This window comes from Kogia breviceps, chromosome 13 (genome assembly GCF_026419965.1).
Source record: "Kogia breviceps isolate mKogBre1 chromosome 13, mKogBre1 haplotype 1, whole genome shotgun sequence".
NCBI classification, from domain to species: domain Eukaryota; kingdom Metazoa; phylum Chordata; class Mammalia; order Artiodactyla; family Physeteridae; genus Kogia; species Kogia breviceps.
The window spans coordinates 15485878-15508231 of NC_081322.1; the positions used below are offsets into that span (position 1 = coordinate 15485878).

The 22354-nt window shown below is 41.0% G+C and overlaps 2 pseudogenes; both read right to left on the reverse strand.

The window, feature by feature from the left end:
• Positions 1-15527: 15527 nt before the first annotated feature.
• On the reverse strand, positions 15528-16085 carry LOC131768232 (podoplanin pseudogene; annotated as a pseudogene).
• Positions 16086-17888: 1803 nt separating this feature from the next.
• Positions 17889-19421, reverse strand: LOC131768233 (epithelial splicing regulatory protein 1 pseudogene; annotated as a pseudogene).
• Between the last annotated feature and the right edge of the window lie 2933 nt (positions 19422-22354).

Below are 22354 nucleotides of genomic sequence, written 5' to 3' on the forward strand. Positions count from 1 at the left end.
GATTTAATTTCCTCTAAGCTTTTGGCAACTGAAATAACTGGCAACCTCTTCTTTCCTAATAAACCCTCTGTAGTTCAAATAAATGAATAAATAAGTTTAAATTTCAGAAAGGGTTCCATTGGAAAATTACAGGTTCTTATGAAACCATTATCAGAAACATTGTTATCTGAGTCACTTTGCTCAGAGTGATGAATCAATATGCTAGACTCGGAGTAACAGAAACCAAAAAATGATTCTTAAAATAAGATAGGGACTCATATATCTCTCAAATAATGAAATGTACAATTGGGCTTTTCAGGCCAACTCAACAGTGTTATTGATTTCCTGCTTGTTTCTGTATATGTGCTCTGCATCCTGAGGTTCAATCCTCAAAGCACCTAACCTTGCAGTTACAAGATGACAACCAGGATTCTCATCATCCCATTTGCTTTTCAGGCAATAAGAAAGAGGAAAGACAAAATTACATATGACAGTTGACTTAAATCCCCTCCTCTTTTGAGTACCCAATGTACATGAGCAGAAACTATCGTTAAATCTCATTGACCAGGACTTAATTACAGGCCAGCCCTATTCGTAAAGGAGACTAGAAACTGCAGTTTTCTTTGCCAGGAATATTCCACTCCCAACAAAATCAGCATTCCGTTGTTGAGGAAGAAGATGAGAATCGGTAAAGGATAAGAAAATAGCAGTTTCTGCCACCAGGGTTAAGGACAATAATTAGATAATTCAGAATAGATGGTAGGAAAAAATGAGACTGTGTGATGTGGTGAGGGAGATTGGGTCACTTGTCCTGGAGCCCAGGCTCAGAATGCCAGAAGATGGGCAGGAAGCACTGGCAGTGACTGGGCAGGTGTGTCAGTTTGTTGATTTGATCCGAGCAAACAGGACATGTTGGCAGTGGGATTACTGGCTCTAGAAAAGATCTTGTCTGAAGTGCTAATTGTGAGTAGTTCAATTTGGAATGATAAGGATCTGGTCATAGAATCCGCATCTCTGTACAGCTAGTAACAGCAAACAGTCACAATTATATTCCTCATTTGTTTTTTTTTTAAATTTTTGCTCCAGTGAATATGACTTAAAATATAAAAACTAATTTGTTTTCATTCGAGTCATATTAACACATTTTCTATTATTTTTTCAGCATTGTGAATAGAAAATGAATTAACCACATTTCCTCAAAAATTACTTACCATCCATGCATATGTAACAGTCCTGTGAAGTTGCAGACAGTAAGTAACAGAGGCAGAATCCAAACCTATTTCTTTCTCAGGACAACTCTCATGTGTTTAATCACTGTCTATAGTGCAATCTCTCTAGGACTTTTCTGAACTGCTACATTAATGGATATAAAGTAGCTGAATGATGAAAGGAGATAAAACGGCACTATTCACCCCTCAGAGCACATGGAAAACTATGTTTAAACCTGACTGTCATTAACAAACCACTGGACCACTCAGATGGGAAAGGGACTTAAACCACTCATACCGGGACATATTAAAGAGAGAGGGTACTTGGAAAAGAGAATATAGGAGGATTCCTGTGGGAAAAGTGATTAGAATTACCTGGATTCATCCCAAAAGACAGGACCAGGTCTAGTTGGTGGAATCTATGGATAAATTGACTTGACCCATTAAATCATCAAAATACTCTATGACATCAAAGGTATTCCAACCTGGGGTTGTACAAACAGTCTGAATAATTATTTGAATCACATATTTTCAGTGAACTACCTAGTTGATTAATATTCTCGGGGCTCTGGGGAGAACAGAAAGTAAAGAAGATTGCTTCCACATTATGGATATCATTGCATTATAATCAGACGCATATGGGTGTTTGAAAGAAATGTTGATTAAGGAAACCTATCCCAAACCTACTGAATAATAATCTCTAGTGGATATTGGCAATCTAAATTTTTTATGAGCTCATATTCCAAAGATTGAAAATTTTGCTTTTGCGGACTGGCATTCTTCTATCATTTGCTTGTTATCCTTGTATAATGACAAACGTGGCATCCAAGTCTGTTTCTCACACTTCCCTGTCAATAGGCTGAATCACTAGTTTACATGGCACCCTGACTACTGAATCCAGATTAATTTTCGGAACCCTTCTCAACAGTATACCTACGCTACTCAGTAAGACATCAGTTGGTATGAAACTTGTCAACTGAATGTTAACTTCCAATAAATACTGATAGAATTTGCTGTAATAAAAATATTACTGTGTATTTATATTCCCTCAGGCCATGGTGCAAATCTGAAGCTATAGTCTCTGAACTAAAGGAAATGGATAAAGATCTAATCTGTGCTTTCTCTCTTGGGAATAAAAGAACATTTACCCCAAAACCTAAATGTTGAAGCTTAGTTAAATGAAATAGCCATAGTCAGCTGTCAACTAAATTCTCTTTACTCTTAATTGAAGACAAACCTCTGAGTCTGTGAAAGGAAAACAGTGTGGGGCACCGGAGTTCTAGAATTACAGAAAATTAGGAAGAGGTTAAGGATTTTGAGAAGCCAGGGTCATGTGAAAACCAGAGTTATGGGCAGCAGGTACTGAGTATTGTAAGCAGAAACAATTCTCTACTGAGTTGTGCCCATAAGGTCATTGTTTAATTCATTGTTAAAAACATTTTTTTTTTTTTTCTGAAGCTAACTTGAGTAGGTTTTTTCCTTGTCACCAAGCATACTATGAAAAAGACAAAATTTTATATTTATTGAAGTAAACTAAGTCCATATAAAAGAAGATGTGCTTAGATTTCAATAGCAGTAGGTATTCTCACACTTTAGGGAAAAGGGACTGTAAAAGTGAATCGTGTGATTTTGAAATCTAGATATCAGTTATATTAATTCAAACACTTTAAGAGCTTTGAATAATAATATATTTCTTCTCAAGAGATTTTAAGCATGAAAGCTTCATTTGACTCCCTTAAGCCAAGTCAAGGTCAACCACTGATATGAATTATCTGTTACCATGTACACTCAGATCCCCCCCAAAAAATTTTATATTGGTCAGTTTCTTTTTACACTAACTGCATTTAAAATATTATCATTATTTAATACATAAAATTTAGGAAAATTTGAAGACGTACATGTACATTGATGATATAGAAGAATAATATCCTTTAGAAAGTGCGATTTTTTGAATGACTCAAAATAATTTACTTCACAAAATGACAACTCAAAATAAAGTTTCTCTCTACAATTCTTGTGAGTACTAATATACATTTGCTCTTGTATTTAATATGTTAATTCCCTTGCAAAGGAAAAAAATCTATATTTGATTCTGAAATCAATCAATATCCATCTATAACAGCTGTTTGGTTATAGTTTTTCTTTTCCAACAAGCCAGAATACTTTGGAACACCTTCTTTCGTTATACATTATAAATACTATTACTTAAATGGTAAAGTAAGAAGATTCACTTTATGAAATATTTTTAAATAGTATGGAAAAAAATTTTAAGAAAAAAGTAGCTCAGCTACCAGAAATAATATTTTCCTCTTCCCTACCTCTTATCCAGAAATACTGCTGCACTAACACAGCTACTTAAGGGTTATCAGCATTGTTGTAGTGAAACCTTGCTGCATTCTGGCAATGAGAGCAAGAACATTCAAGTTTCAAGAGACAATACATCTCATATGTTCTACTGGATAAACACTATTACCCTTGTGACCCTAGCCCACCTTTCAAATAGCCTTCTTAAACATAAATTAATTTAAGAAATGTCTACCTTCTCCTGTCTCCTACTGAGTCTTGCTCACTCTTGACACCAAACTTTCTATCCCACCAACCCCAGAACAATTCTTGGATGGTGAACATGCACTTCCCAAAAGAGCAAATGGCAAACCTCTCTTTTGTTTACTCCTTCTTTTCACAATGTTACTCAATAGAAGAATCTCAGAGTCAGTCTCCACTTGTCCCTTCTCCTCAACCTCCATACCCAGGTCACCATAAATCCTGTTTATTCTCTTCCCCAAATGTAGAACAAGCTGCCTCTCGTTCTACACTTCTAACGCAAGCCCTCAGCCAGGGAACCATTACGTCTTACCTGAACTTCGACAAGAAACCCCTCCTGGAAGTCCACACACACCCCCACCCCCTCCAGTTAAAACGGTGTTTCCTGCTTACAGACGTTCAGCACCTTCCCATTCAGCTCCATAAATAAATAAATAAATAAATAAATAAATAAATAAAACACACGTTCACTGCCTTGGAGGTAATGTCTCTATCTTGCTCACTCTTTTTGTTTTCTTTATAGTGTTTCCTTTAGTTACTAAACACTGTATTATATTGTTTTAGTCTGCCTCCCAAAGTAGGGTGTGTGTTCCCTGAAGGCAAAGATTGTTTCTGTCTTATTCAGTCTGCAGACTCTCACCAGTTTTTAAATTATGGTTCTTTTGCATATTCAATTCAGCTTTCCTTGCTTATATTTTAAATGGTTTTGTGATCATAAATGTCATAATATATATTCACTTAAAATTTTGAGTTATAGGAATGTTAATAAATATCAATTACAGTGTAAAATATTGGTTATACTGTGTAACAGGTTTTAAGTAACATATTTTTAGTTTATTAACTTATAATGTGTTTCCTGGCCATAACTTGTGACAATTTGCATTTTAAAATAATTTTAAAATTACAGAATATTTACAAAAATAATACAGAGAGTTCCATATACCCTTATCTAGACTCTCCTAATGTTAACATCTTATATAGTACAATTAATATTCATATGATAATATTAACTAAACTATAGCTTTTATTCTAATTTCATCAGTTTTCCCACTAATGTCTTTTTTCCATAACTGAATCTAAGGATCCGACATTACATTAAGTTGCTGTGTCTCTTGATCTCCTACAATTTTTGACACTCAGGCAGTCTTGGGCTTTTAAGACCCTAATACTTTTGAAAACCTTTAGTCAGATATTTTATAGAAAATATCTCAATTTGTGTTTGTCTGATGTTACCTTAATATTTGATTGAAGTTTTGCATTTGGGGCAAGAATAACACAGAGGTGATGTGAATTTAGTGGGTGCAAGATATCGAGTCTTATTACTGGTGATATTAATCTTAAACACTTGGATAAGGTCATGACCCAGTAAAAACATTATTATGATTGCTATTATCTTTATTATTATTATTATTATTAGGACTCTACTACTACTATTACTACTACAACTACTGAGACAGTTATAGATGTGACCTTTGGAAGCACTTTGAGTTTGGTTCCTGTATTCTGTATGGCATGATTCCATCCTTTCTAAAAGAACTTCCTCACTTTTTGGCACTACAGATGTTCCAGACTCATATGTTAAAAGTCTGATATGCATATATAGTTATTGAAATACATATATTTTTATTGATATCAAGAGGCACCAGTATCAAAAAAAAACCCCTTATTCTACTTATAGCACAATCAACAATCAGAATAGTCCCTTCAAAAGTGACCCAAGAATAACCAGATACAAAAACATCTATGCAAGGGGCAGGCTTACTGCAGGCAAGAGATGAAGAGGAATTCTGTCCACTTAAAAAGAGAAAAGACACCATTCACTGCCGTGATCCATTCCCACCTCTTATTTTCTGAGTTCTCTTAGAGACAGGGTGGAAAGGATCCTTAGGATAACACTTTGGCAAGTAAATGTATCACTCCAAGGGGAAGATAAACTCTTTTCTCACCACTGTCCAGGATTCCATCCAATTTGAAATGTAAACACCTAGGAAGATAATGCTTTCACTTAGATGCCTATCCCTGAATGCTAACATTTGGGTCTCTGAGAGATAAGAGAAACTTTATTGGATGGAATCAATTAGCTCAATCATTAGCTGGGGGCAGGAGGAAGACTGCTCCTCTATTCTTCATTGTATGTGAAGTGTAAAATACTTTAAGGGAAGTGACAGCAAACACTCTTTATCTTTATGATGTAAGATTTCCCATGGCTCAGGAGACTAAGGCTTACACTGTAACACTAAGAAATCCAGGTTAAAATTTATTTTCTCACATTCCTCTTGTATTCTTCCTGTCCCAGGACTGGAATCAAAGAGGTCTCCAAAGAACCCTGGCAACTTTTATTGAATGATGGTAGTTAGAAACAATATTGGACATGAGGTATGCTCCCTGATATTTGAATGCCACATCTTCTAGGTCCTCTCTGTAGACAGAGATAAGAAACCACATATATATAAGCTAACCCATGTCTAAATACTCATCTATATTTAATTTCTCATGTATCTTTCTATCTATCTATCTATTGGGTTGATCAAAAGGTGCCTTAGGTTTTTAAGTAAAAATAAAAAACACATTTCTCATTTTCACCAAGAACTTTATTGAAAAACATATTCACCCTTTTGTTCCACTACCTTCTGCCATTTTTCAGGCAACTTCATATTTCCATCTTCCCAAAACGTTTTATCTTTTTGAGCAAAGAACTGTTCCAGGTGCCTTTTACAGTCTTCCAGGGAATTATTTTTTTTTTTCCATTAAGAGAATTTTGTAAAAGCTAAAATAAATGGAAATCTGAAGATGCAATGTCTGGTGAACACAGAGGATGAACCAGAATTTCCCAGCCAAGCTGTAACAGTTATTGCCTGGTCATCAAAGAAACATGTGGTCTTGTGTTATCCTGATGGAAGATTATGCAAGTTCTGTTGACTAATTCTGGATGTTTTTCATTTAGTGCTGTTTTCAGTTGGTCTAATTGGGAGCAGTACTTGTTGGAATTAATTGTTTGGTTTTCCAGAAAGAGTTCATAATAGAGGATTCCCTTCCAATCCCACCATATAAACAACATCACTTTCTTTGGGTGAAGTCTGGGCTTTGGTGTGGTTGGTGGTGGTTCATTTCACTTGCCCCATGATCTCTTCTGTTCCTCATTATTGTACAGTATCCACTTTTCATCGCCCATCACATTTGTTTCAAAAATGGAACGTTTTTGTTATGTTTAAATAGAAAATCACATGCAGACATACAATAAAGAAGGTTTATTTCACTTAACTTATGTGGAACCCAAACACCAAAGTGATGAACACAACTAAGATGTTGCAAATTATTTTCAACACTTTATTTGGATATTTTGAGTATGGTGGCTATGTCCCACATGATATAGCATCAGTTGTTCTCAATTAATGTCTCAATTTGATAGCTATAAGTTTCAATGTTTCTACCTGACGGAGGAGCAACACCCAGTGAGAAATCTCCAGTATGAAACTTTGCAAACCACTTTTGATAAATTTGATCAGTCACAGCACCTTTTCCATACACTGCACAAATCTTTTTTGAGATTCAGTTGCATCTTTACTTTTCTTGAAATAATAGAGCATAATATGCTGGAAGTGTTATATGTCTTTCATCTTCTATATTAAAATGGCTAAATAAAAATCCACCAATTTTGGTAAGACTTTTTTTTAAATGCACATTGATATGACAGCTGTAACAAACAATCTAACAAAATTGTTTCAAATGAAGTTAAAGACAACTAAATGCTACTAGAGCCATCTTACAGGAAAAAAAAAAAAAAATGGATATTTTGGCCAACCCCATATCTATGCCTTTTTTCAACACCAAATCTTCCTTCCAGCATTCCTTCTTTGAGTATTTTCAATTTTATTCTCTGACAGTGAGAAACCTGGGTGAACTTTTTTTAAAATATTACCCTTATTCTGGGTATAATAATTTTTAGCATAGCTACAAATATTCATAATTCCTACATTAAAGATGTACTTAGAAAAGAAAATAAGCACCTATACATATCAATATTTCCAATAAAGGACTAAGCTATTGAAGATATTCATGAACTTCAACTTTAAAATTACTACTAATAATTTGTAGTTAGAAATTTTCTTGGCCAAATAAAGGAATATAGGAGGACCTTCAAGATGGCAGAGGAGTAAGACATGGAGGTCACCTTCCTCCCCACAAACACATCAAAAATACATGTACATGTGTAACAACTCCTACAGAAAACATACTGAATGCTGGCAGAAAACCTCAGACTTCCCCAAAGGCAAGAAACTCCCCACTTACCTGGCCGTGTGGCTGACAGGGTCTTGGTGCTCTAGCCGGGTGTCAGGTCTGAGCCTCCAAGGTGTGAGGGCCGAGTTGAGGACATTGGTCCACCAGAGACCTCCCTGCCCCTCATAATATCAATCAGCAAGAGCTCTCCCAGAGATCTCCATCTCAACATTAAGACCCAGCTCCACTCAATGACCAGCAAGTTCTAGTGCTGGACACCCCATGCCAAACAACTAGCAAGACAGGAACACAACCGCAACCATTAGCAGAGAGGGTGCCTAAAATCAGAATAAGTTCACAGACACCACAAACACACCACAGAACACAGTCCTGCCTACCAGAAATACAATATCCAGCTTCATCCAAAAGAACACAGGCACCAGTCTGTTCCACCAGAAAGTCTACACAAACCACTGGACAAACCTTACCTATTGAAGGCAGACACCAAAAACAATGGGAACTACGAAACTGCAGCCTGTGAAAAGGAGACCCTAAACACAGCAAGTAAAGCAAAATGAGAAGACAGAGAAATACACAGCAGAAGAAGGAGCAAGGTAAAAACCCACCAGACCAAACAAATGAAGAGGAAATAAGCAGTCTACCTGAAAAAGAATTCAGAGTAATGATAGTAAAGATGATACAAAATTTTGGAAATAGAATAGAAAAAAACACAAGAAACATTTAACAAGGACCTAGAAGAGCTAAAGAACAAACAATGATGAACAACACAAAAAATGAAATTAAAAATTCTCTAGGAGGAATCAATAGCAGAATAACTGAGGTAGAAAAATGGAAAAGTGACCTGGAAGATAAAGAAGTGGAAATAACTACTGCAGAGCAGAATAAAGAAACAAAGAATGAAAAGAAATGAGGACAGTCTCAGAGACCTCTGGGACAACATTAAACACACCAACACTCGAATTATAGGGGTCCCAGGTGAAGAAGAGAAAAGAAAAGGGACTAGGAAAATATTTGAAGAGATTATAATTGAAAACTTCCCTAATATGGGAAAGGAAATAGTTAATGAAGTCCAGAAAGTGCACAGTCCAATACAGGATAAATGCAAGGAGAAACATGCCAAGAAACATATTAATCACACAATCAAAAATTAAATACAAAGAAAAAATATTAAAAGCATCAAGGCAAAAGTAACAAATAACATACAAGGGAAGCTCCATAAGGTTAAGAGCTGATCTTTCAACAGAAACTCTGCAAGCCAGAAGGGAGTGGCAAGACATCTTTAAAGTGATGAAAGGGAAAAATCTTCAGCCAAGATTACTCTATCCAGCAAGGATCTCATTCAGATTTGATGGAGAAATTAAAACATTTATAGACAAGCAAAAGCTAAGATAATTCAACACCACCAAACCAGCTTTTAAAAAAATGCTAAAGGAACTTCTCTAGGCAGGAAACCCAAGAGAAGGAAAAGGAAAAGTACTACAATACCAAATCCAAAACAGTTAAGAAAATGGTAATAGGAACATACATATTGATAATTACCTTAAGTGTAAATGGATGAAATGCTCCCAACAAAAGACACAGACTGGCTGAATGAATACGAAAATATGACCTGTATATATGCTGTCTACAAGAGACCCACTTCAGACCTAGGGACATATACAGACTGAAAGTGAGGGGATGGAAAAAGATATTCCATGTAAAGGGAAATCAAAAGAAAGCTGGAGTAGCAATTCTCATATCAGACAAAATAGACTTTAAAATAAAGACTATTACAAGAGACAAAGAAGGACACTCCATAGTGATCAAGGGACCAATCCAAGAAGAAGATATAACAATTGTAAATATTTATGCACCCAATATAGGAGAACCTCAATACATAAGTCAAATGCTAACAGCCATAAAAGGGGAAATCGATAGTAACACAGTAATAGTAGGGGAATTTAACACACCATTTTCAACAATGGACAGATCCTCCAAAATGAAAATAAATTGGGAAACACAAACTTAAATGACACATTAAACACGATGGACTTAACTGATATTTATAGGACATTCAATCCAAAAGCAACAGAATACACTTTCTTCTCTAGTGTTCATGGAACATTCTCTAAGATAGATCACATCTTGGGTCACAAATCAAGCCTTGGTTAATTTAACAAAATTGAAATCCTTTCAAGTATTTTTTCCAAACATAACACTATGAGACTAGATATCAGTTACAGGAAAAAATCTGTAAAAAATACAAACACATGGAGGCTAAACAATACATTACTAAATAACCAAGAGATCACTGAAGAAATCAAAGAGGAAATCAAAAAATACCTAGAAAATATGACAATGCAAACACAACAATCCAAAACCTATGGAATGCAGCAAAAGCAGTTCTAAGAGGGAAGATTATAGCAACACAATCCTAGCTCAAGAAACATCTCAAAAAAACATCCTAACCTTAAACCTAAAACAATTAGAGAAAGAAGAATAAAAAACAAAAACAAACAAAAAAACCCCAAAGTTAGCAGAAGGAAAGAAATCCTGAAGATCATATCAGAAATAAATTAAAAAGAAATGAAGGAAATGACAGCAAAGATCAGTAAAGCTAAAAGTTGATTCTTTGAGAAAATAAACAAAATTGGTAAACAATTAGCCAGACTCATCAAGACAACAAGGAAGAAGATTCAAAGCAATAGAGTTAGAAATGAAAAAGGAGAAGTAACAACTGACACTGCAGAAATACAAAGGTTCATGACAGATTACTAGAAGCAAATATATGCTAATAAAATAGACAACCTGGAAGAAATAGACAAATTCTTAGAAAAGCACAACCTTCTGAGACTGAACCAGGAATAAATAGAAAATAGAAACAGACCAATCACAAGCACTGAAATTGAGATTGTGATTAAAAATCTTCCAACAACAATAAAAAAACGCATGACCAGATGGCTTCACAGGTGAATTCCAGCAAACATTTAGAGAAGAGCTAACACCTATACTTCTCAAACTCTTCCAAAATATAGCAGAGGGAGGTACATTTCCAAACTCATTCTATGGGGCCACCATCATCCTGATACTAAAATCAGACAAAGATGTCACAAAGAAAGAAAACTACTGGCCAATATCACTGCTGAACACAGACGCAAAAATCCTCAACAAAATACTAGCAAACAGAATAAAACAGCACATTAAAAGGATCACACAGCATGATCAAGTGGGATTTATCCCAGAAATGCAAGGATTCTTCAATATACACAAATCAATCAATGTGATAAACCATATTAACAAATTGAAGGAGAAAAAACATTTGATCATCTCAATAGATGCAGAAAAAGCTTTTGACAAAATTCAACACTGATTTATGATAAAAAATATCCAGAAAGTAGGCGTAGAGGGAATTTACCTGAACATAATAAAGGCCTTATATGACAAACCCACAGCCAACATCGTTCTCAATGGTGAAAAGTGAAAATTCCTCCACTAAGATCAGGAAAAAGACAAGGTTGTCCACTCTCACCACTATTATTTAACATAGTTTTGGAAGCTTCAGCCACAGCAATCAGAGAAGAAAAAGAATGAATAGAAATCAGAGAAGAAGAAGTAAAAGTGTCACTGCTTGAAGATATCATGATACTATACATAGAGAATCCTAAAGATGCTACCAGAAGACTACTAAAGATAATCAACTAAATTGGTCAAGTATCAGGATACAAAATTAACACACAGAAATGTCTTGCATTCCTATAAACTAATGATGAAAATTATGAAAGAGAAATTAAGGAAACACTCCCATTTACCACTGCAACACAATGAATAAAATACCCAGGAAGAAACCTACCTAAGGAGACAAAAGACCTGTATGCAGAAAACTGTAGGACACTGATGAAAGAAAGTAAAGATGATACAAACAGATGGAGAGATATACCATGTTCTTGGATTGGAATAATCAACATTGTGAAAATGACTATACTACCCAAAGAAGCAATCTGCAGATTCAATGCAATCCCTATCAAACTATCAATTGCATTTTTCACAGAACTGGAACAAAAACTTTCACAATTTGTATGGAAACACAAAAGACCCTGAAAAGCCAAAGCAATCTTGAAAAAGAAAAATGCAGCTGGAGGAATCATGCTCCCTGACATCAGACTCTAGTACAAAGCTACAGTAATCAAGACAGTATGGTACTGGCACCAAAACAGAAATATAGATCAATGGAACAGGATAGAAAGCCCAGAGATATACCCACGCACATATGGTCACTTTATTTTTGTTAAAGGATGCAAGAATATAAAATAGAGAAAGGACAGCTTCTTTAATAAGTGGAGCTTGGAAAACTGGACAGCTACATGTAAAAGAAAGAAATTAGAACACTCCCTAACAGCATATACAAAAACAGACTCAAAATGGATTAAAGACCTAAATGTAAGGCCAGACAGTACAAAACTCTTAGAGGAAAACATAGGCAGAGCACTCTATGTCATAAATCACAGCAAGCTCCTTTTTGACCCACCTCCTAGAGAAATAAAAACAAAAATAAATAAATGAGACCTAATGAATCTTAAAAGCTTTTACACAGCAAAGGAAGCCATAAACAAGACAAAAAACTACCCTTGGAATGGGAGAAAAATATTTGCAAATGAAGCAACTGAGAAAGGATTAAACTCCAAAGTATACAAGAAGCTCACATAGCTCAGTATATTAAAAAAAAAAAAAAAATCCAAAAATGGGCAGAAGACCTAAATAGACATTTCTCCAAAGAAAATATACAGATTGCCAACAAACACATCACAGGATGTTCAATGTCACTAATCATTAGAGAAATACAAATTAAAATTACAATGAGGTATCACCTCACACCAGTTAGAATGTCCATCATCAAAATAATCAACAAACAATAAATACTGGAGTGGATAAAAGGGAACCCTCTTACACTGTTGGTGAGGTTGTAAATTGATACAGCCACTATGGAGAACAGTATGGAGTTTCCTTAAAAAAATAAAAATGGGACTACCATATGACCCAGCAGTCCCACTACTGGGCATATACAATAAGAAAACCATAATTCAAAAAGAGTCATGTACCACAATATCCATTGCAACACTATTTACAATAGCCAGGACATGGAAGCAACCTAAGTGTCCATAGACAGATGAATGGATAAAGAAGATGTGGCACATATATACAATGGAATATTACTCAGCCATAAAAAGAAATGAAATTGAGTTATTTGTAATTAAGTGGATGGAACTAGAGTCTGTCATACAGAGTGAAGTAAGTCAGAAAGAGAAAAACAAATATTGTATGCTGACACATATATATGGAATATAAACAAAAGGCATTCTGAAGAACCTAGGGGCAGGACAGGAATAAAGACACAGATGTAGAGAATGGACTTGAGGACATGAGGAAGGGGAAGAGTAAGCTGAAACGAGGTGAGAGAGTGGCATGGACATATAGACACTAGCAAATGTAAAATAGCTAGTGGGAAGCAGATGCATAGCACAACGAGATCAGCTCAGTGCTCTGTGACCACCTAGAGGGGTGGGATAGGGAGGGTGGGAGGCAGACACAAGAGGGAGGAGATATGGGGATATATGTATATGCATAGCTGATTCACTTTATTTTACAGCAGAAACTAACACACCATTGTAGAGCAATTATACTCCAATAAAAATGTAAAACAAATCTAAGTAAGTGAAGTTTATTAAATGTATAAGAATGATAATTTTCTCTCTGAATTTGTATTTTATTTTTCTTAAGAAGGAAAATGAAACTTTTCAGAATAGTTGCTTTTTTAATACATAAGTAATTAATGTTAGTTGTAGAGTAATTAGAAATTGCAAGAAATGTAAAGAAGAGAACAAAAGTTGCCCATATTTTTACCACCCAGAGAAAAAAAATAGGAATGAATATATAATATGGCCTTTTTTTATATAGGCCACCACCTGGTTTATTTTACAACATGTTCACACTGCATTGAGCACCAATGCAGATGTTACAAAGAAACCCACAGTTCTGTCCCAGCAGGGAATCGGTCCAGTGTATGACTTGGGGTGGTCTTGGTGTGAATGAGGGAGAAAAGAAAGGATAGGAAAGAAGACAGACATTATTCCTCACTACTGTTCCAGAATCGGAGTGATGAAGTGCAAGGATTTTAAGGTGCTCTTAATCCCCTTCTCTCAGTCAGCTGATGTTCAAATATGGAATCTGGGCTGGTGGATCAGCTGGGACTGGGCAAAATAAGGGCACAGTGTTTAAAATAGCATCCACAATATTACTGCCCAAAGTAGGCGAAATGAGCTATGCTTTTCAACGGATGCTTTTTACTTTTTCTTGTTTTATGAACTCTTACAAGTTTAGAGGATATCAGAATTATACAACCACAATCACAACAGAGCAACTGCTCAGTGTAAACAATTATTGTTTAGGAAAAATAATTCAATAAATATACAGAGGGAAATGAATTAAGTTGGATAATACCAATACAGAAAGGCAGTTTGGGCTCTTTTATTTTGATTTTTTTTCAGTTATGACCCCACAAAACTATGTAGTATATCATAAAGACTGAGAATATCTTTTATGTTAAAATCCAGTCTTTAAATCTAGCTGCTTCTTTAAAATTAGCATTTTACAAAGTTATTTTTGCCCCCATATTTTTCCTCTGAAACAGAAGGTAAATGTTAGAAAACTGGCAGGTGCTATTTCCCATTCCAGAGGCACAGACAGGGTTTCTTTATGTTTGGAGACAACCGTGGTTCTTGGTTTCTGGTACACTTGAACCTCTGGCACCTTTGGGTCTCCAGAAGCTTCCTGGGAATACAGGGCTGAGATCCCCATATTCCAGAGCAAAGGAGCCAATCTGAAGGACTTATGTCTTGGAAAGAGAGAATGCCATCTCCTTAGCTCTGGGTCCCTGTTATCTGAGGGAAGCAGAGGGAACAGGTAGGAGCAAAACTTTGTGTCATCAACTCACTGCTGGAGAAGGCAGTAAAGCAAGCCTAGAGCCTGCCCGGTGGCCTAGTTGTGAGAAACAAAATGCCTTCTCAAAAGTATAGGCTTCCTGTTTATGATCTAAAATAGATGCCTTTGAAATGATTTATCTGGACTTGTGGAAGGCAGTTGCTCATTACATATTATCTAACTTTAGATTTTCTACTTGATCATTCACACTAAATCAGGCTTTAAAAATAGACCAAACTAGACTGGAATATGTACATTTCAACAGATCCAAAACTGCAGAAGGCTTATATCACTTACTGACACAGCACCAGACCCAAGGACTCCATTGGTATAAATATTGCCAAATTCCTCTGCATTTTAATAACACCAGAGAATGGTTGGTACAAAGACACAATTACATTTTCTAACATTGATTGAATTCTATTGTTTATCTTCGTTATAAACCAAATAACATAGTTTTGCTCCACTTTCTATGCATTTTTCCCTTTAAATCACCTTTTACAAAGTTTATATCTTTAAAAAAATTTCAAAAGACAAATGCTTAAAGGAGCAAGTCTTCTGAGTTATCTTTCCTTCGATTGCTGTTGGCAAGCGGATGGATCATCATGGATTCTGAGTGGGTGGCCAAGCATTTCCGCAGGTCACCTTCCCCCACATGTTTGGGGACAGGGGAAATTGGAAACTATATCTTTGAATGATATTGGAAGAAGGGCACAGTTCTTCAGCTCTTGAGGGTGAGTACCTTCTGGACACGTTCTGTACGACCACAGGGATAATCCCACCAACGAATCCAGTGGCTTGAAAGACCCCAACAACAGCTCTAATCCAGGTCACTCGCCAAGGCATCATTCTCAACTATCTTCTGTGTCTCTCCACCCACTTTCTCCTTGGAGTGACTAGTTGCGCATTAGAGGCTGTGCTCTGGCTTCTCTGGGGCAGGGACTGTGCTTTCTGGAGTTGGCAGATACTCTGTGCGAATGTCTGTTATACTCTGCATTTGTTGGCAACAGAGCTGTTGAGCCAGCAGACTCATATTGCTCTTCGCTGGCACCTGGGGCTGCCACGCCACCTTCCACACCTGGGATCATTATGTCTTCTGGCCAGACTCTGCTGGTTCCTTCTGCCAGACCCAGGGAGATATGATTCCCAAAAAGAAAGAGCTGGACTGGCGTGCTCCACATCATCTGACTTGACTTGTTCTCTTTGGGGAGGGCAGCTAACTTCAGTGCAGGGGAAAATGTTTTTGTTGTTTTATTTTTTTGTAGTACGCGGGCCTCTCACTGCTGTGGCCTCTCCCGCTGCAGAGCACAGTCTCCGGACGTGCAGGCTCAGCGGCCATGGCTCACAGGCCCAGCCGCTCCGCAACATGTGGGATCTTCCCGGAAAGGGGCAGGAACCCGTGTCTCCTGCATCGGCAGGCGGACTTTCAACCACTGCGCCATCAGGGAAGCCCTGGGGGGAAATTTTAAAGCTCTGCAGCCACAGGTCCTGGTGGGGTGAGAGTCAGGGCTGGAATGCAGGGAGCAAAGTCAGTGCCACAGGGCTCACCAAGCTCCCTTCAACCCCAGCAGGCAAAGGAGCAAACTTGACATCTGGAAACCTTCCCAGCAAGTCAGTACTTACCTCTCCCAGAGAGGGTGGAAAGAGGTGTGCTGTAAGCTTACCAGGCCTGCCTTCTGGCTCTCTTTGGCCAGTGGGAAAAGGATGACCTTTTTAAAGTTACAGGGCCACAGCTGCAGGTCAGGGGAGCTGATAGGAAGGCCCTGAGCCCTGACAAAATTTGCTTTTATGCTGTTTCCCAGAAGGAGAAAGGGCATGCATTCAATAAGTGGCTTATTTTTTGGGTTTTAAATTTTATTTGTTATTCTATATTTTAAGGGTAAGGCATATGCTTAGGTTTTTCTTGTTATGAGAAGTAAACAGTTTTTTATGTGGCCAGTATTCTTAGAACCAAGTATGGAGTCGTTCTTGTAAATATTGAGCTTTATGGATCAAAAAAAAAAGTGGCCATCCTCATCTGGGTGGGCTAGACGTGGCTCCCACTAGCCCATTTCTCCCTTGTCCAGGGGACCTGAGCAGGGGGCTCTAGAGGCTGCCTGGAGAACTGTCAGGGAGATGCTGTGACCCAGTGGCTTTGGCAGTTTGGGAAAAGAGGCTGCTCTTAAGAGCCTCTCTCCTGACTGGATGTAGCACTGAGATGCTGGAGCCCAATAATGGACAAGGCATGGATGCCCACATGCTGCTTCCAGCTTGAAGATGGAGGAGGCCACACAAAAAAAACAAGAGTGGCTTCTGGGAACTGATAGTGACCCTCAGCCCACAGCAAGAAGACGGGACCTCAGTCCTGCAACCATACAGAATGAATTCTGCCAACAACCTGAATAAGCCTGGTAGTGGATTCTTCTCCAGAACCTCCGTGTAAGAGCCCAGCCTGGCCAACATTTCATTTTGACCTCATGCAGTCAAGCCCACCCAGCTTCTGACCTACAGAACTGTGAACTAATAAATGGATGTTATTTAAGCCACCAAGATAGTAGTAGTTTGTTAGGCAGCAATTGAAAACTAATACAGACGGCCTCTTAGCATCAGAGCTGTGGCTTCATATAAAAACTTTAACAGCCTAGGATTTTGGTTTAACCAGTTAAACTATGTGGTAGCGGAGGGAATGAAGATGAGGTATAAGATGACAAAAACAGACTAGTTACCCTGGTGTGAAATAATAAGAAATATATGTTTTGGTCTCTTGAAACAGTTCCTGATGCAGAGCTCATAAACCCATTGTAAAGAGGGGTGATAGGAGAATCTTTTGTTCTTTTAGTCCTTGATCCCAGTGGCTGACACAGAGCTCCTGAGACCTTTGAACTTTTCTGAGTGATAGAACTATCTGACATCAAACCCTTAAATCTTTTGAAATTTCCTGGAGTGTCTTTTGTTCTAATGAGGTGACTCTTTCTGGGTTCCTGAAGGGGGGATGGTCACTAGAAAGAGCAAGCCATAATTAGAAGCTTGGGGTTTTAAGCCCTACCTCTCATTCTTCAGAGAGAGGAGAGGGGCTGTAATGGAGATAGTAATCACCCATGCCTCTGTGATGAAGCCTCATTAAAATCCGAACAGTACTGGGTTCAGAGAATTTCAGGGTTGGTGAACACATCCACATTCCAGGAGCACAGCAACCCAACCCACCTGCTGACCGTCGGTTGCTGTGCTCCTGAGAAGCTCAATATCTTCTACCCAACAAGTCCTTATGCTTCCTCAAGACATTCTGGGCACAGCAAAGAAGACACAGGCATTCCCTGCTGGCCTGCCATCTGGTGGGTAACAAAGAGGATGCCTTCTCCCCAGAGATGGGGCGATGCTGTCGAAAGAAGGTCATTTCCTCAGCTGTGGCTGTGAAAGGGAGTCCCTGAATGCAGACAATGACTTTTTCCCTGCAAGAGAAATAGGGCTACCTCTTTGGATGCACCACCAGCAATTTTAAGAAAATCTTCACTTGTTTGCTTTTTAAGCCTCAGTGTACTGGGTCCACATGTGATGTTTGTGATTGTGTAATGCTAGGTCTCTTGTGTCACTCACAAACCTAACCAGAGCTTCTCTACTCCCTTGACCCTGCAGTTTCAGACAAAGTGCTTCACCTCTCTTGGCAATATTGAGTCCTTTCAAGAATCTTGAAATATCTTGAAATGAAGGCTGCCAAGATAAATCCCTAGCCCGGACTGTAGTCTTGTTATCAATAATCTTGCTGTAAGTGCCACTTTCGAATTTGTGATTTACTCTCTCTGGATCTGAAAACCTGTATTATAAGACTCTGAAATCATTGCTTAAATTATATCCCCCATATCATCAACTTGAGAAGCTCCATACTGGGAGGCTGAACTATTCCTCTCAACATTGCAACACTGTCATTACTGCAACTTCCAGTTGATCAATATCGGGTGAACCAAGGCAACACTTCTTGAATTCTTTACAGAAATCAAAAAAGGAATAGAAACATTCAATCAATAATACTTTCTTCTTGGAAACCTCATGGTGCAGGACTTGCCTGACATGAAGCTGCCCTTCGGTGCAGAGAGAGAGGAAGGTTCCTACCCGTGTTCAGTTGATTGCCCACTGGTTAAACTACTGGAGGGCTTGGCCCAGCTGGCACAGAGAACAGGCTTTTACATTCCATCTTAGTTTCTTTTACACAATTCATTCTTCGTCAGTTCCAATTGAACTGGTCTATTACTTCGTACAACTGTCCCAAATTTTTATTGGCCAGATCCACGACTTTCCATAACAGCAGAATCAGCTCCTTTTCGTCGGAGCCCAGCCTGGCCCCGGTGGCCCCAGCAGTGATCCCAAAACCGCCACCAAGTAATCCGGAGATGCTGTCATGACAATAGATGGGGAGAGAAGTGCCATCGAGAGGTGGTGAGATGGGGAGGAAGTGAGAACGGGATAACCTGTGCTAAAAACCTCTTCGGAGAGAAAAAGAAAGAGTGCCCACCCCTCTCCACCTTCCATGTAGTCCCGGGAATAAAAAGGGGTAACCAACCTCCCAAGGCCACACCTGACCGGTGTCCACACCCCGGGCAGGAGGCGTGCATGCCGACCTCTGAGGGCCTCCCCAGTTCTCCCTGAGCAGGTGGCCAAGCCGCTGGGCCAGCGACCAATCCAGCTGCTGGAGCCCCGACCTCCGCGGGTGTCCTCAGGCTCCCAGGCCCTGCGGCTACATCTTCGAAACGGCCTTGGTGACGCTGCTTTCTTCGCAGTGCTGGTCAACGAGCTCCTGGAAGCCAGTGAGGCACCTGGATTGGGGGGCCGTTTTGCTGGTGACCCCCGCGGCGGGCCCTCCCAGCCTCCCCGTCGTCAGCAGTCGGCCGCATGCGACGGGCAGCGGGCGGGGTCTCCAGGGAAGACAGGACTCCTCATCCAACCTGGGTGTCGTGTTCCTCGCGACTAGGGCGGAGTCAAAACCCTGCGCCTCCTGGCCTCCCTGAGCACCACGCCCCTGATCTTGGGCGGCTGCCGGCCTAGCCGGAGGACCTCTGCCAGCGGACTCGCCTGGGCTGGTGACACTGTGCGCGCACCTGCGTCTGGTCTGCCCGCAGCACTTGGGATTCCTGCCGGAGCTTGCGCTAACCCCCAGGACCTGCTGGGGCCCCGGGAAGGCTCCCAGCACAGCTCCAGGAGAGAGGCCGGGCAACAGCGTCGCCGGGCAAGCGCAGGCGCTCCCCGGGTCTAGGCCCCTCGCAGGCTGATAAAGAAGCCCCGTCGGCCCAGGAGGCAAAGCTGGACGCCCCTGGGACGCAGCCCCGCGCGCGGGTCAGCGGCGGGAAGGCGGGACTGCAGGCGGCCCCAGGGCCCACGATGGCTCCACATTCCCCCGCCGAGTCCGCGAGCCCCCAGCTTCCGGGATGGAGACGCTGGTCCCCGCCGTGGGGGGACCGCAGCCCCCGCGCCCGGGATGGCGGCCACGCCCAGACTGGAAAGCAGCCGGGCCCGTGCCTGAGCCCTGCGAGGACCACGGCGCCGGCCCGGAGGAGGAAACGCTGAGGCTGCTGTCGGCCGCCTGCGGCCCCGGCCCGCGCGCCCTTGCCCGCCCGCATCCCGCGGGCACCGTTGCGGAGCCCGGGGCGCGGCGGAGAGCTGAGGCGGAGGCGTCTCCAGCGGTGGCCTTGCCCTCGCTGCACGCCGGGTCGGTGCCTCGCGCTCCACCGCGTGGACGAGGCCCTGTGCCTCTCTGTGAGCGAGGAGGGGCTGAGCTTCCGCTGCGCGGCCTCCCGCCCGACGGGGACCAGTGCCTGGTGTCGCCCCCACGTGTCTGAGCGCCCCGAGGCCATGGCAGCGGCACCGGCTTCCCGGCAGCGGCACCGGCTTCCCGGCAGCTCCAAGGCCGCCAGCGCCAGGTCCCAGGGGGCGGTCCCAGGGCGGGCGGGAGGGAGCCCCGCTAGCTGAGGTGACGCCGTCCAGTCGGTTGGCGGGTCCTGGCACACTTTGTTGGACAGGGATCCTCTGCTCGCCGGTCCCTGCACCGCGGACTCAGATGAGAACTCGGAAGGCTTGGGGGTCCCTCACCGCGACCTGCTGCCAGACCCCAAGTTCCTCCCTCGCTGTTCACCCCGCCGCATCTGCATGGTGGAACCCGAGATGCTGCGTCCCGAGGAGGCCCAGCGGGACAGAGGTTCTCTGCAGGACCCGGAGTCCCTGGCTCTCCCCAGCGCTGGCAGCGCCGCCCTCAAAGGCACCACGGTGACGCTGCCCAAACTCGGCCAACTCTGCACCCGGAGGGAGCCCAGTGCCAAGGGCGGCCGGAGGCTCCTGCCCTGAAGGTCCTTAGTCCCCAAGACGGCTGCTCTAGGCCTGTCCAGGTCAGCCAGCAACCCCGACCCCTCCCTGTCCACCTCAGCCTGACTACATGCCCGTAGGTCCAGCGCCACTGCTCAGCTGGTCAGCAATGACCTAGGCCAGCGCAAGAAAGAGGGCAGGGGGCCGGTCCTGGATGCTCTGCTGGCTGGCAAGCGGCAGTGGGACCGTGACCTCCAGGTGACTCTGATCTCGCCTTTGATTCTGTGCCAGTGAGCTGTGGTCCAAGAGACACACGACCCGCAGATCATCATGGTGCTGGGCAGTAACACATGGTGTCGGTGCAGGGCGAGTCCTTCCCCACCCACAAGGTGGAATTCCAACCCCAATGCGGACACCCAACCCCTCCATCCAGAATCTGCCGCTGTCTTGAGACTCACGTGTCAGAAATCAACCAAATGCTCTAAAAAAAAATCAACAAAAAACCCCACAAAAAACAAACCAAAAAAACCCACACGGAGTACCACCCCTCTCCCCAGTGTCCCCCAATGCCCATGTATTCTGGGAATGTTACCCTACATGGCAAGAGGGACTTTGAAGGTATAATTAAGGTTATGTGGAAATTATCCTAGATTGTTAAAATGAATTCAATCTAATAAAAATGGAGAAACTTTGAGACACCATGGAAAATGTGACATCACAGGGGAAAAGTCTAGAGCCTCTAGAAAGGAGTGCAACCTGCTAACAACTTTATTTTAACTCAATGAGACCCATGTCATATTTCTGACAAATAGAACTGGAAATTTACAAGGTTTAGTTGCTTTAGACCATGAAGTTTGTGGTAATTTATTATAGCAGCACTAGATGTCATTTGGTCATGGTCATTAGGATCTGGAGCAAGACTGAATTTGAAATCTAATGCAATGGATGTACTTGAGAAACAGTAAACTATATGTTGGCAAGTAAAGGTGTCTGACATTGCACAGAAAAGGGGAAGGCACGCCATGAGCATTTGTTTTTGTTTTTGTTTTGTTGTTATTCTTTTACTATGAAATATCTAAATATTTTGAATAAAACCAAGAAAAGTTGGATATGGGGCCTGGCTTTCAGGTTTAGAATACTAAATGAGGACAACAGTCCTCCCT